The sequence below is a fragment of the Dipteris shenzhenensis genome, chromosome 8 (assembly GCF_047967505.1).
Source record: "Dipteris shenzhenensis isolate YYH24624 ecotype China chromosome 8, Dip_SZ_1.0, whole genome shotgun sequence".
Classification (NCBI taxonomy): Eukaryota; Viridiplantae; Streptophyta; class Polypodiopsida; order Gleicheniales; family Dipteridaceae; genus Dipteris; species Dipteris shenzhenensis.
Window position 1 is genome coordinate 25,424,912 of NC_141603.1, and position 17,683 is coordinate 25,442,594.

Sequence of the window (17,683 nt, forward strand, 5' to 3'; positions counted from 1 at the left end):
GCAGAACGGCCTTTATTTTGGCCAAATGTTGGTAATGACTTGCGTCCAGCATGTGGTCTCTTTGAAAATGAGTTTGAATCGTTGCTCCCACGTCCATATTGTGGACCCAAGAAGAGAGAGTTTATGCCACAAATAGACATAGATGTCCATTGTTTTGTTGCAGTTCGACCATCGGATGATGAACATGAGAACGTGAAGTTTTGGGTTGCAAAAGTAGTTGACGTGAGCATGGATGACCGGGGGAGAGCTACAACATTTACAGCGGTATGGTATGAGCCAAGGGGCAGGAAGGAGAACCAAGATAACAGTACATTGTATAGTAGTTGTTTGAAAAAGGAATGGGTCCCAAACCATGAAGCAATTTCAAGACTTTCCACAGAGACAGTCATAGTATCCTGGAAATCAAGGTCAAAGAAAACAAAGAAGCACATGGGGTATGATGTAGAAGACAAAATAAAATTACCGCAACCAATTATTACGCACATTACAGAGTTCACAAAGATGCTCGCCCGGGAGGAAGTAGAAGGAGATAGCGCAAATGAAGAATGCCCATGATAACACCATTCAAATATCGAGAAAGAGTGAAGGTGGTGGTGGTTGTCAGATGAGAGTGAATGAAGATGGCACCCAAGCGACAAGTGACGACAGAAAGGACATTCTGAACAAGCAAATGTTTGGATCGCTCATTTCTGTGATCATGATAGAAAAGGACATTCAAACAAGCAAATGTTTGGATCGCCCATTTGTACTAAACTCATTGTAAAGGAAAAATTAAATTATTGAAAAGGCCACAGGAGATCCTTTGTACAAAGACTCATCCAGAGCAATATTTGTTGTAAAACTTATGACATGATAATGTAAAATTGCAAGCATAGCTATTGCTATTTTTTGGAGTACAAAAGAGGCATCCATCATGTCTCATGTGTATATAAACCTTTTAATTTCTTGAATATTCAAGAGTGTTATAGTTTTCTGCATTGAAAGTAAAAAGAGTCTTACAGGTCTCTTATGTATACATTTTTAAAATGTTGTGAATCCTCAATAGCATGGTTTTTCATGGATTTAAACTAATAACTCGGATTTTTTATTTTAAGAATATGATTCTTATAAACAAGAAATACAAATTTAGGATTTAATAGTAGTTTTTGCATTATTTGTACAACATTGTAGAGAGATATTTTGAAATGTCTTATGTGAAAATGATAGTGCCAGAAAGTAAACTTTGGATTCTCGAATGACAGTTTCATAAAGTAAACTTTTCAGTTGGGAAGGATTTTAAGGAATAGTCCAAAAGTAGACATATGAGTCCAAAATTAATGAAATAAGTGTTCTAAGTTTTGTACCTTCAAATACCTCGATCGAGGTCTGCTATGCCCAGAGCCCAGATCATATACCTCGATCAAACCATATACCTCGATCGAGGTATTCAATGCATTACGCATGTATAAACCTCGATCGAGGTATCCCTAGGTGTCCTCAGTCATATACCTCGATCGAGGTATTGTATGCCTCACGCAGGTCATATACCTCGATCGAGGTATTGTATGCCTCGCACATCGTCATGTGTATACATCTGGCTGATGTGGCACCATGCATGGTCATGATGTGGTAATATAGTCTCTTCCATGACATTGAAAGGTGATGTGGCATGATGAGTTGGCATTCATGAGGTGGTAGATTGACATGGCAAATTGAGGTGGAGGGATTGGTGACGTGGCAAGGTTGAGGAGGTATGCCAAGGTGGCATTGTGTGATCACATGGCTCATGATGTGGAATGATGAGGTGGCACATGTGGCAGCACGTGTGGCAATGTAAGGTGACATGGCAAGGAGTGATGTCACATCTCCTTAATGAGATGGCACCACGTGGTCTAACAACGTGGCATGGTCTTGATGACTCAGCCTTCCGCATGGGTAGCATGCAGACTCCAAAGGCTTGCCACTAGGGTCGGTGATGCTCCTAGCCTACCTCACCAAGCCTAATACCAAGCCTACCTTGTCTTGGTATTAGGCTTGGGTGGCCCTTTTTCCCCCACAAAAGGGAGATTTCATTGTTGGAGGCCATATCGTACATTTCCCTTACTCAAATTTAACCAAAAATTTTTCCTCTTATTCATCATGTAGAGGACTAAAAATATTGAAATTTTTGAAATGTTTGGTCATGTTTGAGAATTACTAGATTTATTTCTAATATTCTTTGTTGATCCTCTAAGGAGTAAAAGTAAAAATTAAACTTCAATCTTCCTAAATCTAACCGTTGGATTTGGGATTTGATGATTTAACCACACACCCTTATGTGCCTACTAACCTTCCACCGAATTGGATTTGCTTAATTATTCAAAATACTAAAAAAATGTGGTGTGCTACTAAAATGCATGTATTTTATGACTTTATTTATTATAAATAATTATTTATAATTAGATAAGTCATTCAAAAAATTGCCAATAAATCAAGTTAAGCTCTACATAATGCAAAGAGACCACTTACAAAGTTTCAATAACATTTAATCTAAAATGAGTGAGAAATTTAGAATTTAATATGACACTCTCTGTTCGTGACAAACGTGTGACCACCCTGGTGGAACCATGCTGTGTGACACAAAGAAATTTTTTGTGTGTGCATAGAATTTTCGATCAGACTATACGATTGTGTGCACAATAGCAAGTGTGATGTTGTGTCAGAAGACTTCAAAGACTAGATCCATAGGGAAGTAGGTGAGATTTGCATTTTTGTGTGCTAAAAAGCTTGTTTTTCCACCTCCTAAGGATTGGGGAGTGAACAAAAAGTGGACACCCTTAGCTTGCTACTTCCCTTATGGTAGTTCATGAGTCCATAAAAGTCAAAGATTCATACATATCTATGACCTTATGGTAGTTCACGAGTTTCTAAAAGTCCAAGAGTCCAAGAGTCCAAGACTCCAAGGGTGGCACATGGCATAATCCATGAGCCCATGGTAGTCCAAGAGCCCATGGTAGTAGAAGAGTCCAAGGGTGGTATTCTGGAGAAATTAAGCCCAAATACTGATAATTGGGATTTTCTAACACCTCATTTTCATGGTACTTCCCATTGGTATAATTTTGATGTATGCATAAATTTAATTGTGATACTGGAAATTAGAAAATGCCAACAGGAAATCAAGAAAAGGTATAAGTATACAGAGGCTATATCTAGATTTCTTGACCTTGGGAATTCCCCTGGACTTGGTTGGAACTCCAACATTTATGGTTTATTTGAGATTCTCACTTATTATTACTTGGATTTCACTAATATGTTATATACATTTCTTCATATATTTAATTGCCCACCCCTGATTACTATTGAATAGTAAAATACCAAGATTTGATTATGCTAATCTAGATCGAGTGACACGGATAACAACTGTGTGCCGGCATTGAAGCCTGCAGTCCCACAATTCATAGTGTACATGTTCTAACGTGCTATGTTTGTGGATGGATGCAGGTGAGTTGGCATACCTCTCCATCAGATTTGCATTGAAAATTCTAAGGTAGAAAGATGGTGTTGGCATCTTCGAAGCGTACTCTACAACGGATTATCTCCAGATATTAGAAAATATGATTAAACATTCTATTGGAGACTAGCCATCAATATTTTTTGCAATGTTCTGACATGAATGTGAGTATAAAAATTGACTTTCACTTTGTAACTTTGTCAGAAGGAATGATATGATATGAATTATTCTCACTTAGGCAGTATTAAGAGAGTGGTCAACAATTGATTACTCTCATTAAGTGTTTGAAAAGGGCAAGAGCGGATGTTTGCGATTGATTTATTTTGATATTGGAAATTGGTTTAGTAGTGTAGTAGGATAGTTGTTTGATAGGCAAAAAACACACACACACACACTTTTTTTTTGGGGTGAAAGACATGTAATTTCGTAAGACAAAGACAAATCCCCAGATGGGGACATGCAATTACAACATCAGCAAATCTCATTGTATGACAAGTATATAGGATAATCTATCTAATGAGCACTAGACAATCAAAGAATGATTATCACAATGACATTTGAAAGAAATTAAACTTGGAGAAGGTGAGATCACTAAAGACTCTATGATTTCTATCTTTCCATAGAGTCCAGAGTCCCCAATAACGAACCCATGTGAAGAAAAGATCAAACCCTTACCTCAGCAATGGATCCCAAATAGCCAAAAATGCTTCCCAAAGCAAGCCATTAAATCGAGCCCCTGGACATTGCTACAAAAAATGGAGAAAGTCACTAGTCTTAGGGAAATGCCAAAAGTGATGGGGCAAGGATTTTGTTGGAGCCAAACATTTGTGACAAACTGCACAAGCAATGTGTCTTCATGCCAAGAGTTGGCCAAATGAAACAACACCAAGCATCACACGCCACCACACGAAGACAATTGACAAAGAGGAAGTTTGTAGCACCAAAGTTGATGCAATCTTTTCTACCATCACTTTGCATTATGATAAATAGACCAAATTTGATTTGTTCGATCTAGAATCCAAGGTGGAGGCATCAAAATCTTATATGACTTAGCAATTGTGATGTTAGCCAATAGTAAGGAACAACTAGTTGAACCCTGGCAATGAAGGGCTCAAGCCATAAGGCGGTACATGAATTCAAGAGTTGGCATCAATATGAAAAAATGACACAGCTGAGCAAGATATTGCCATAGAGGTGGATAATGCAGTTCCAAACCATACATTTGAATAAGGGTGTAGGTTCTTGCAAGCCAATGGACGAGGAACACTTTTGACCAATGCGAACTCTCAGCGTGCAAGAAATTTCCATCAAGAAAGGCATGACCATGCCATTTAAGATGAGAGAGAAAACATTCGGGAGACAAAGGGGCATCCCTTAACTCTGCCATCAATATAGCCCTAAAGAAAATCCCGTTGAGTGGGCTACCAACAGCCAAAAGCATGAGTAGTCAACTGTGAAAGCAAGTGACGCATCGTAGCAGCGTAAGGCTAGTCTTCTTGAATAAATTCCAGCATCATTTTCCCTTTATGTGCCAGAATGTGTATATGAACATTTAGGATATTTAGATTGCTATGCATCTTTGACAAACAAAGGTTCTCCATTGAGAGTAACCTAAGGCTCTTACGGCCATGCGTGGACCGCCAAAAGGTCTCCATAAGAGTGGACGTGAAGCATGCTATGTCCTTCTTGCCAAACATCATCAAAGATTTAAAACATTATATGTGGGTGACCAAAATTCATTGGGCTATATGTAGTCGAACACACAATGGCCAAGTAGCTAACTTCCAATATTCCAACTTCTTTTTAAGCTTTGTGAGTACCCAATTTGTTTGAAGGCGGCGAGTGACCGTCCACCCAAAGGATAACCCCAAGATGACAAACAAGCTACTAGGGTAAAAAAGTTTCCTCAAGCCACAAAAGATGATGCCAGTCTTCTACATGCAATGGCAGTAGCTTAGATTTTTGGAAATTCACTTATAGACCAATGGCGAACACATACAAAGATAAAGCACGCACAAGTTGCACAATCTTGATCCTTCTCAGTATTCTTAGGAGAAGTGCAAACATGGATTTCGTCGATGAATCCCTAAACCATGCAAGGTATTTATAGCCACAAGATTAGATTTAGGAGATTGCATGAGAGCAACAAAACGGATCTTTGCATAGGGCAGGGAATTAAGACAAGGAAGATCATGACTAGAAGTAGAGGGTCCACATGGGCTGCACGCAGTTCAAACCATGTCATGAACTATCTATACAGCAGGATGGGGTAGCAAAGAGGGCCCATATAGAGGTGGCACCTATAGGAAATGATGGTTGGTGGATGCCGAAAAGCTAGGATCACCCATAAGGGGTAGCAAAGGTAGGGATCTCCACCCTCAATGGGCTTACAACATGAATTTGTTAAATTACACGGCGCAGCGGAACAGAAACTGAACAAAGAATAGAGTACACAGCAAACTGGAGAGGAACAAAATTTTCCTTCAATACTGATGTAGTACAAATGATGGCTCCATCCACCCGTGCACTCCCACAGTGGAGCTTAGATGGCAATCTAGATAGATACTAGGTGAAGAGGTACTAGCTGGAAGATCTGATCTGATTTGAACTGATCTGATACAATGGAATAGGGAGGTCGCCTCTTTATAGATATGAGGGAAGTAGTAGGATCAACGTAGTCGGTGGAGTCGACCAGTCGACCTAGTCGGTGGAGCCGACCAGTCAACCTAGTCGGTGGAACTGACTAGTTGTCCATGGAATATTTAGGGAATATTCCCTATACCATCGCCTCGGGAGCTCTCGCCCTCAAGCCCCCACCAAGGCGGCCAGCGGCGTAGATTATATGAGGCCTAGAGTGAATTATTTTGTCAGAAAGAAAGAAGCACGGGCCTGGAATTTTCTTCATCAGAGGTAAATCGATGATCTACTTAAACTCTCCACAGCTAATGCAAAAGGAATTTATTTTTACAATAATGAATTACAACGCAGTGTAAAAGTCAAAACTCTGCCTAAGACAGAAAAAGGAATAAATCAGTATTCTTGAACTTCGGGGAACTACAGCGCACAACGCAAGAGTTTAGGAATCAAGAATACTTCGAGAAATTACAACGCACAGTGCAATAATTTAGGAATTACAGCGCACAGTGCAAATTGGAAGCATACAAAAGATTACCTTCCCCTCAAGGTGCTAAGGCCAATCTGACATTATTTTATCTAACACTTCATCCAAATTTCCTTCTACATCTTTCTTTATCACCTCCTCCAGACCCATGGCAAAACATTCTTTGAACAAGATTTCTCCACACGAAGTTTGATTTCCTTTAACCAACTCTCTGAGCACAAATGCTATGGTGCGAGGGGCGGAAACGTGCACATAAGCACCTGATATTGTAATGTATTCGGAATAAATCTGCGGGATCATGCCTAATAGACAGGTCGTTATGGAAAATTTGATCTCGTTTGTGAAAATACCTTGCAACTTTTGACTCGCAACAGATCGGATCCATCGATTGTTGGAGCAACTATCCACAAGGTCGTTCATAGACATTTGAAGACTCGCTGATACTCCAGTGAGAACTGCTCTGAATAGCACCCGCAAATCTCTATGACCAGACTGGCGTCTGAAATGCGGACTTGGCGTCTCTCAATTGTCTTGAAATGCAGGTGGAAATTGCAAATTTGAAGAGCAAATTGGATTTCTTGACTGCGGAGTTGGTGTGCGTCTCTCAATTGTCTTGAAATGCAGGTGGAAATTGCAAATTTGAAGAGCAAATTGGATTTCTTGACTGCGGAGTTGGCGTCTCTCTGATGCCAGTCTGGTCATAGAGATTTGCGGGTGCTATTCAGAGCAGTTCTCACTACAGTATTAGCGAGTCTTCAAATGTCTATGAATGACCTTGTGGATAGTTGCTCCAACAATCGATGGATCCGATCTATTGCAAGTCAAAAGTTGCAAGGTATTTTCACAAACGGGATCAAATTTCCTATAACGACCCGTCTATTAGGCATGATCCCGCAGATTTATTCCAAATACATTACAATATCAGGTGCTTATATGCACGTTTCCGCCCCTCGCACCATAGCATTTGCGCTCAGAGAGTTGGTTAAAGGAAATCAAACTTCGTGTGGAGAAATCTTGTTCAAAGAATGTTTTGCCATGGGTCTGGAGGAGGTGATAAAGAAAGATGCAGAAGGAAATTTGGATGAAGTGTTAGATAAAATGATGTCAGATTAGCCTTAGCGCCTTGAGGGGAAGGTAATCTTTTGTATGTTTCCAATTTGCGCTGTGCGCTGTAATTCCTAAACTCTTGCGCTGTGCGCTGTAATTTCCCGAAGTATTCTTGATTCCTAAACTCTTGCGTTGTGCGCTGTAATTCCCCGAAGTTCAAGAATACTGATCTATTCCTTTTTCTGTCTTAGGCGGAGTTTTGACTTTTACGCTGCGTTGTAATTCAATAATGTAAAAATAAATTCCTTTTGCATGAGCTGTGGAGAGTTTAAGTAGAGCATCGATTCACCTCTATGAAGAAAATTCCAGGCCCGTTGATCAAATGCGTACTTCTTTCTTTCCGACAAAATAATTCGCTCTACGCCTCATATAATCTACGGCGTTCAGCCTTCACTAGAAGGTTTCCTTTCATTTGAGTGTAAACAGTACGAAACGTAGATTAAACGTGCACGAGATCAGCTTCGACCTCGGAATTACAGCGAATCCCAACGAAGTGCTTATGCTTGGCAACATTTACCCGGCAGTATTTCATCAGCGAACGCTGACACCCCCAAATTACAGTCTGTCGCTCCCTGTCCATGGAAATCACATACTAAGCTATGACGCAACAGAATTGGAAGATATATATTTCAATCTACAAACTATGGTACTGGGTGTGGTTGCCCCTGCTGCTGCTGAACATTTTAGGTTTGTGCTGAGCTTTCCTATAGGTGGAGTGTATCATTGTTGGGTTAAGTGAGTCACTGTCCCACTTGTGAGCCCCAAAATAATAAGGGAAGAGGGGCAGGTGACCGGTATTTTTGGAGGGCTACAGCTTGTGCAATAAAAGGATGCTACATTGGTATCCAACTAAGCCCTCCCAATGCTGCCTTATGTGATGCTCTCTCCTGTTGTGTATCCCTATAAATAGAGAGCTTAAGTTGCTTGGAAGAAGCACAAAATATGCCCAACTCTTCAGCCTAAGAGCTGATCTGCTGGGGGCTATGGACTGCAGTCCTGTCTTAGTTCAGTTCTTGGCCCTTGTCAATAGCTCCTACACTGCCACAAGCTTTCAAGTTACAGACGAATGTGATAGCATTTGGAGACACAACCTTGAGTTGCATCAGCTCAAAAAAGCAGCTTCCTCACCAAGCCAATGTTCGGCATATCCTGCAATTAGTGCATCCATGAGACTACATTTCGAATTGGAGCTTGTCAAATGCCTCCCGTGCTTTTGCAAGCGAGCCACATTTGGCATACATATCAATCAAAGTGCCACCAACAAGAGGTTCTATTTCCAACCCCTTTCTGGCAGTATCAGTATGTATTTCTCGGCCCTTGTCTATGGTTCGCAAGCTCCTACAAGCTTTCAAGCTGTACAAATATGTGACAGCATCCAGAAACACACCCTCCACTTTGCATCTGTTCAAAACAGTTTGGGCTTCCTCACCATGCAATTGGTGCATTCCAGGAGACTACATTTCGAACCGGAAGAGTGTCAAACGTTTCCCTTGCTTTTGTAAGCAATCCGAATTTGGCATACATATCAAGCAGAGTGTTAGCAACAGAATGCTCTCTTTCCCACCCCTTTCTAGCAACCTCAGCATGTATTTCTGGGCCTTTGTCTATGCAACCTATGCAGCCACAAGCTTTCAAGCTGCACACAAAGATGACAGCATTCTGAGGGATTCTGAGGGAAACCCTCCAGTTTCATGTCTTGAAAACAAATCAGCGCTTCCTTACCAAGCCCATGGTGGGAATACCCTGAGATTACTGCATTTCAGGACACTAAGCTTCAAAAAGGAAGCTTGTTCAACAATTTGCTCCCAACCCCAGTTGCCATGACCACTTTGTACCTGCAAAGCATGATCACAATGAAAACCAATGGCCAGAACTGTGACGGTGCTTGAGACTAAAATTTGAGGTACCTGGAATCAGCCTTTTTGAAGTACGCTCCACTGTCATTTCTAGGATAGAAAAACTCGTGTCATCATGATGGGTTGTTTCTCGACTGTCTCTCACCCTGAGCACATGAGGCTAGAAACGAGAGCTCGGGGGGGTCACTATGTATAAACCCTCTATATCACGTGCGTTCAAGGCCTATATTTAAAGTCCCTTATCTGTAAAAAATTTCATGAATAAAATGTACCCCTTTTCTATACAAATCTGTAAATTTTTTCCAAAACTATTTTAAATAGTCCCTTATGTATATTTAATTCTGTAAATTTTAGAAATAAAAAAAATCCTTCTGTTGGACTCACGTGATAGGGTTACATATGATGAGTGACCCCCCCGAGAACGAGAGAGAGCTTACGTGGCATGAAAGTCTGTAACGGAAGGAAGTTGGAGAGGCTATCCTTGCCTCACAGTTGCAATCAGTGTACACAGTCATGGAACCCGGGGGGTCCACTAGGGTTTATTGTATGGTACCACGTGAGTGTAAGGAAGGGGGGTTATATAAGGGAAGGAAGGTACATTTTATAAGGTAAGGTCCTAGGGTTTATCGTATGGTACCACGTGAGTGTAAGGAAGGGGGGTTCTATAAGGGAAGGAAGGTACATTTTATAAGGTAAGGTCCTGTAAATAAGGGGTAGATAAGGGGAATTTTCATATATTTATTGCACGTAGGTGACGTCTCCTTATTACTACTAGTGAATACCCTGTGCAATGGAATGCCTCCTCTCACATTACGAAGAAGCCCTCTACCTCAGTTTTTGCCAATCGAACCATGTGCCCATAATTCTGGCAAAGGCAGTCAGTCATTGCGGTGCTCATGTGCACATATTTCAGATTGCATCCGATACGGAGTGCCCTTAACGGATTGCTATGCATGTGCCCAATCTATCTGTCTACCCCATTCGGCCTTGGGTGAAGGCATCGGGTGCATCATCTCCACTTTGGGATTGAGGAGCTAGTCCAATGTTTCACCTCCAAGCAAGCCTAGCATTCAAAACACGCTCTCCATGCCAGTCAAGTTTGACAAATGTGCAAGATAGCGTTTTAAGAGAAGTAATCCCAAAACTCATTTTTTGAATGACACCATAAAGCTCGGGGAGAGGCATGCTCGGTTTCTTGGAGCACTCACATTTTGTTGGGTCTAATGCGAAGATTCTCAACGTTGGAGAAGGCTATGTGAGGAGTAGATGATCTTTTGCTGGCTAGTGTTTGCCAACTTTGGAGGTAGCTTGTTGCAGACTCCCGTGCTACTAAGAATAATGGCATATCCAATATACAGATTGAAATCTTATAATTGGTTTGCTATGTCCATATTAGTGTCACTTGATTATAGTTTGAAGCTGAGAGGTCATGGGGAGAGTTATTGGAGTCCATGCAGCCTAGTTTATAATACTAGACTGTGGCATGCCTCCTCAAAGTTAACACATTTGTCTACTCAATGTTACTACATTTGATGTGAGCTAACTTTGGAGGCTTGGTCAGTCATCGTACTTTATCCTATCACATTGGATTGGATTTTAAAAGGTGACTAGGTGAGTGGGAATATGTATCAAAGACTTTGTGTTCAACCTCAGCACATCCACATTGGGCATACATGCCAATCAAGGTGTTTCTTATACTTTAAACTCCATCTTATCTTATCTTATATTCCTCATTTCTAAGTTTGGGGTGTCGCTCAAGGAGGTATGCCACTTGTCCCCTCATCCTCTTTGAGCATTCCCAACGGCTCCAGTTCTGTTTCAACTTCCATCATGGTTCCCAGTTGTGACAAGTCCTGCATGCATGCATGAATGTGTTAGTAGAAGACATGCGTGCGAAAGAGAGTAATAAAAGCATAATCCTATATTATACATGTAAAGACACAACCACGTACCTACGCACTCTCCATATCTTGGGTAGTCATGCATGGTCCACATCAAGATACCCCTGACCAAAATATCATTGGTATGTCTAGGAGCTCTGGAAATATCAAAGACCCGCACTCCTCTCCATAAGATCTATAACTCCTCTATCAAAGGTGCCATGTACACGTCCATATTTTTGGCCTTCTACTTCCTTGGCACAAGTAGTGCAAGCATGAGGTGTCTCTTGTTTATTGTTAGCCATGGTCGGATATTGTAATTCACCAAGACTATGGGCCATGTCGAGCGTAACCCGAAAGGATTCACGCCATCCATGGCGAGCCCAAGATGTAAGTTGCGTGGCTCCCTCGCAAAGTCCGGCCACTGATTGTCTATGTGCATCCAAGTTGCACAATCTACGAGAATCCTCAATGTGTCATTAGTGGACCGATGAGATGCATGCCAAGTCATCAATTCCGCTATGGATTTGCATCAGAACATGTGCTGTATTCTTGCAATGATGGGAAAGTGTCTCAAGACCTTTATCGGTATCTGCTCACCCTGCAAATCATCTCTATATTGATGTTTCCTACACTTCGGATAACTAGCCAAATCTCCATGCTCACAACAAAAGAGAATACAGTCATTACAATAAGCATGGATGGTGTCATAATCCATACCCACCATTGTTAGCATCTTCTTCGCTTCATCTCTTGATGCGGGCATGGTATTTGGTGTAGGCAACATCTTCTGGAGCAACCTATCACAATTCAAACATACATAGGCTTCGAATAATGATGATTCTCAAAACAAACAATATCCAAATAATGAGTCAAATTAATGTGGGAGCTAACCTCATTAAGGTCGAGACACTTATACCCAACCACCCATACTTTGCTTGCAGATTCAAGATTGAGAAACAAGCCCGCAGTTTAGACATCCTAGCACCCTCGTACAACTGTGTTGATTGCAACTCTCGCATATTGACCTCAGACTCTGACATCACATGTACATGTGATGTAGTGCCCCTAAAAATAGAATCCATCATGTCTACCATACCCTCGTCATCATGTGGCACATCTGAGAACCTTATAGTCTTGCTCAAAGTGTGAAGGTATATGCGGACCCTCGCCACCCTCCTCATCCTGTCTCAAGATTTTGTGTAAATATAAGATCTTGTCTCAAGGTTTCGTGTCATAATGGTATCCAATATTAATCACGAACTCAAGTAGTATTGACTTACCGATGATCCATCACCATGTGCAACACCAACGGTGGGTACTAGTTTGGGCTCCTCCCCATACATCCGCAGTGGTGCATGACAATATGACGTTGATGTCGTACTTCTCGCTTGCAATGAGTGCAATGACAATACAACCTCTCCGTAAGCCACTCTGCTCTCCTAGGCATTGGCGCATCATCTGACGAGCTTCCACTCGTCCCTTCCATTTGCACACTTCCAAAATCACAACATGAGCTGCAAGGAAATCTATTAAGATCCAAAAAATAGCCACCCCTGAGCTCCTTTCCTCTCTTCTCAAAGAGAGTGCCCTAAACCATTGCTATATAGTGATGATTTGTCCTATTCCATCACTATATAGCGATGCTTTTAGGATATAAACGTCGCTATATAGTGACTGACTAGTGTCGCTAAATAGCAACGCTGGGGCCTAAAACTCGAAACCCCGTGTGATGCTGTCTTTCACATCTCTATTGCAAGAAAAGCAAAAATCTATCCTCCCACCTTATATTCAATGACCTCGCTTTCCTCCTCTCTATTCCCCACTCCTCATCCCTACCCAGCCCCTCTCCCAACACTTGTGCTCCCTCTCCACCCTTCTCCCTCTCTGCTTGTGTGAAAGGAAGTTTTTCAAGAAGGTGTGTCTCTTTAAGCAATGTAGGTTTATTTTTTGTGAGATTTAATTTTGTGAGTATTGAAGCATGTTTCTCCTTGTATTACTAAGGCTATGTGCTAATTTTCATGCTTGATTTTTAGAGGTTAAGGACAAAAAATGAGATTTGGTAAAAGAAAGAAGACGCACCTCTTCTCTTTTTGGTATTTCTCTTCCTCCTCTTTCTCCTTGTTTGTAGGCTTATGCTTTCTCCTTGTTTGTAGGCTTCTCCAAACTCATCCAATCCCTTTGAAAAGTTGCTTCTCCAAACTCCTCCTTCCTTTAACTAGTTATATGAAAAAATGGTATGTTTCCTCTTTTTTGTAGGGCCAGTCCACGAAACACGGTTCGGGACTTTTCCAAGTAAGAAAGTACTTCCTCTTTGTTATTTCCGTTATTTGCATTGGCCTGCAGCTAATGCCTTAAGTGCTAGCTACCGTGATGGGCGTAGGAACCCTCTCTTTCCCTCTCTTTTTCTCTTATGCATATGCTTTTCCTTCTCTTATGCTTATGCTCCCTCTTCTTTTCCCCCTTTCAATCTCTTTTTCCCTCTTCCTTCTCTTATTTTCCACTCTCTTTTTTCCTCTCTTTTTCTCCTCTTTTCATAAGCATATGCTTTTTCTCTTTTTCTCTTATGCTCATATGCTCATGCATAAGCATAAGCATATGCTTTCTTTCTTTTTCTCTTATGCTTATGCTCTTTTCCCTCTTCCTTCTCTTTCCCCCTCTTCCTTCTCTTATGCTTATGCTCTTTTCCCCTCTTCTTTTTCCCCTCTTTCAAACTCTTTTCGCCTCTTCCTTCTCTTCTCTTATGCATATGCTTTTCCTCATATGATTTCCATCTTATGCATATGCTTATTTCCTTGTCCTTAGTCGTATTCAGTTCTTTTTTCACATGCTTCTTAGCCGTATTTGGTTCTTTTTTTTTTCAAACAGATTCTAAATGTAACAACCATGCCCTCACCCATGGGTGTCCTCTCTAAACCCCAACTCGCTTTCCCACGTCGCAGGGATTATAGACATAGCTTCTCTCCTAGCTCATGTAAAAGAGAAGATTGTGCAAGAGAGTGACTGGGTGAAGTACAACATGGGGGTGCATGCTTCTGGGTGGGGTCCAAGTCAAAGGGTAGTGGAGCAAGGGCGACTGAGGAACGCACGATACAACCTATGGGATCTTCGTAGGTTGTGGAGAGACGGCGACGATCAGTGGAGCCTCAAATATGATTGTGTAAAGGACATAATGGATTGTGTGGAGGCATTCGTGGATTGCGAGTACATAATTGTTGAAGAGCATGACTGCATATTAGAAGAGGTGGAGGATGAGGTCCCTAGTGACCACCTAGCAGTGCGGAGAAGGAAAGTACCTCAAACAGTAATGCAGAGCAGTAGACCTCCTTCATTGGACTTTGGCATTTTTGGAGAATGTCTCTTTTGGAAATAAATTTTGCTTAAGCATACTTTTGGAGACATATATTTTTTATATACATAATTTTGGAGACATACTTTTGGTCTCTATTATATATATATATGTGAAAATCTTATTGGATTCCACTTGTCTTTCATAAATATTTATCTTTTCAAAACTGGCTTTTCATAATTGTCTTAAGTTAATAATTATCCTTTCATATTTATCCTTTATGTGTTGATGTCATTTCATAATTTTCACAATGGAGGCAGCGAGATTCTTCTCTATGCTATCCCAGAGGACCTCAACAAATCCCTCTCCTACACCGATGGATGGACCTACTGTCCAGCCGTCCCCTCTAGCCCCTTCGACTGAGGGGTCATCACCTGGGCATGCCCATCGTAAGGGAAGGAAGAGTAGGAAGGGTCGCTTATGTTGTGCTGACTCGGGAGATGTAGATGAGTCAGCACACTCACATCCCTACAGGTCTCCACTTGGTCCCAAGACCCAGTAGCAGTCAGGTCCCTTGCCCTCTCCTTCTCCCACTGCTACTCCTCGCTGCGTAAGTGCTCACAGTAACACCACTTGCATGCCACTAAAATCAATAGCATACCTGAAGAATCTCCCATCATCACCAATCTCCACTTGGATCTCAGAGAAAATTAGGCCGTCAAGCCCATCTTTTATTATTAAAGCAACCATCCTTGTTGTTCGTTGTTCAGAGGATTGTTAGCATTTCATCCTATGAGCAAGTGCTATAGTGTAGAATTGTATTCTCCTTTCCAAGTGTAATTGTTCGAAAAAGGTTAATTGAGTTGGAATTTTCAAATTTCCTTTTATGGAGGTCATCCTACAAAGCTTTAAACCTCAACTTTTTAATAGCCCAACGTACTAAAAAAATACACTAGGAGGCATATGCCCAGGAGTCTCATTTATGTGTGTGCTTAATAAGGCAAATCTAGCTAGTATAATGCGTATGCTTCTATTGTCATTTTTTGGTCATTGGAAAGCCTTTTTTAATACCTTTATAGCCCCATGATCACCATCTTCAATAGGCTAAAAGTTTGCAATTTTTTAAGGTGCCAAGTAGGAGAGCTCAAAGATCCACAAAGGTCTTCTCTAGGCTACCTTGGGTAAAGAAGTATTCTAGACCATTCAAACCTTACAAAGCAAAGAGAAGTACTCATGCAAGAAATTTTTTTGAAAAACAAGCCCTTTGCTCGTGTTTTGTGAGCATGTGTCCTTTACTAGTCCTCGCTTTAATGGTGACTTAAGGGGAAGGGGTATTTTCAATCCAAGAGTCCTATATCCCTCAAGAATATGGATATTCTAGTTAGCATTTTGACTATGGAAAAAGTTTGTCCTAAATGTGCTTGTTAAAGGCAAATGGTGCTTAAATAGAAGTGAGACTAGAAGCTTAAGTAGAACATTAGACATTCTTTATACATTTATCCTACCAAAGGATTAGATATTCTCTGTGCGTGTGGCCCGCTAAAGGATTAATGTGTAAAAATTATAGGGATTGCCACACAGTGACTTGGCTTTGTCATCATTTAAGAGTGGAATTTATTATCTATAGGGGTGTTAAGGGGATGCCAATGCCAACAAGATTCCTGAAATTATTCTAGATGAGCTCCATTTTCTTGGAAATATCATGCATCGTTGAAGTTGCAAAGAGAGTGCTCAAGAGATGAAAAGATGCTCACAAGGGAGAGGGAGATGAAAAGATGATCCACATCCAAAGCCTATCCAATATCCACGTGCACCTATCACGTAGATGTAGATTTTAACCACTCCAATCACACTTACGTGTAAATCTCAACACTCCTCCTCAATACGAACGGGGTGAAGTATTGCACTAACATCTAGTGATATCAACTAGGGGAGAAACCGTTATCAGTTATAGGCTTAATACAATGTTTTGGATATAATGGAGAAGATGGTGTTAAGTGGACAACACATCTACATAAGGACTAGAGTGGTATATTATTAAGATGACTTTGTGAAGTTGCTTGACCTCCTCAAAACTCTGTATGTGTTATGCCTTAGTCATCCTCACACAATGACTAAGTAATGTGCACATGCATGATTGGCTCCCGCAAAATGGTTTCTCTGTGCACGAAGGAAGGAGGGTCTTACCAATGTCATTTATCATGACATGGTAGTGTCTACTCCTTTACAAAATATGTATGCATGTTACATCAAAAAGCCAAATCAAGGGCCATATTGTCAATTGCATTTTTTAAAAGTTTAATTGTATTTTTCTAGATGCAATCACAATGGTGGGTTGTTGGAGCTATTTAAGTGCTATTTTGGTCATAAACCAAGGAAATTGTAGTCGTGCTTTACTGGTATTTTAGTCCTCGTTGCAGTAAATATAAATGAGGGCAAAAGTATTCCGAGCCACCATGGTGACTGGAGGCCTGGTGGTGCCATCCAAATAATCAACTACAATTCATCGAGTGAAAATTGAGCAGAAGATATAACATCCAATAAAAGGTTATATAAAAATTAACAACTTATACCGAGCAAAAATTGAACAGAGGATCTTACATTTATAAAAACTCGGCAATTGCTGACAGCCTTAAAGGCCAAAAGATTATAGCTAGTGGCCATAACCATTCAAATATAAAAGTAAACAATAGTGCATACTAAGAGCCTCAAATTAAACAAAAAGAGATTACATAAAGGTAATAAAAATTCAGCAATTGCTGAGAGCCTTAGAGACCAAAACATTACATCCAATGAGCCAAAAGATCGTTGAGAGCCTTAGAGGCCAAAAGATTACATCCAACCATTACTAAGTGGTTATGAGCCTCATCTAAGTAAGAGGAAATTTGTACAACTCAATATTTCTACTAGCCTAGCTTGTTGCATTAAATTTTTTTAGGGAGCCAAAGGAGGAGACGATGG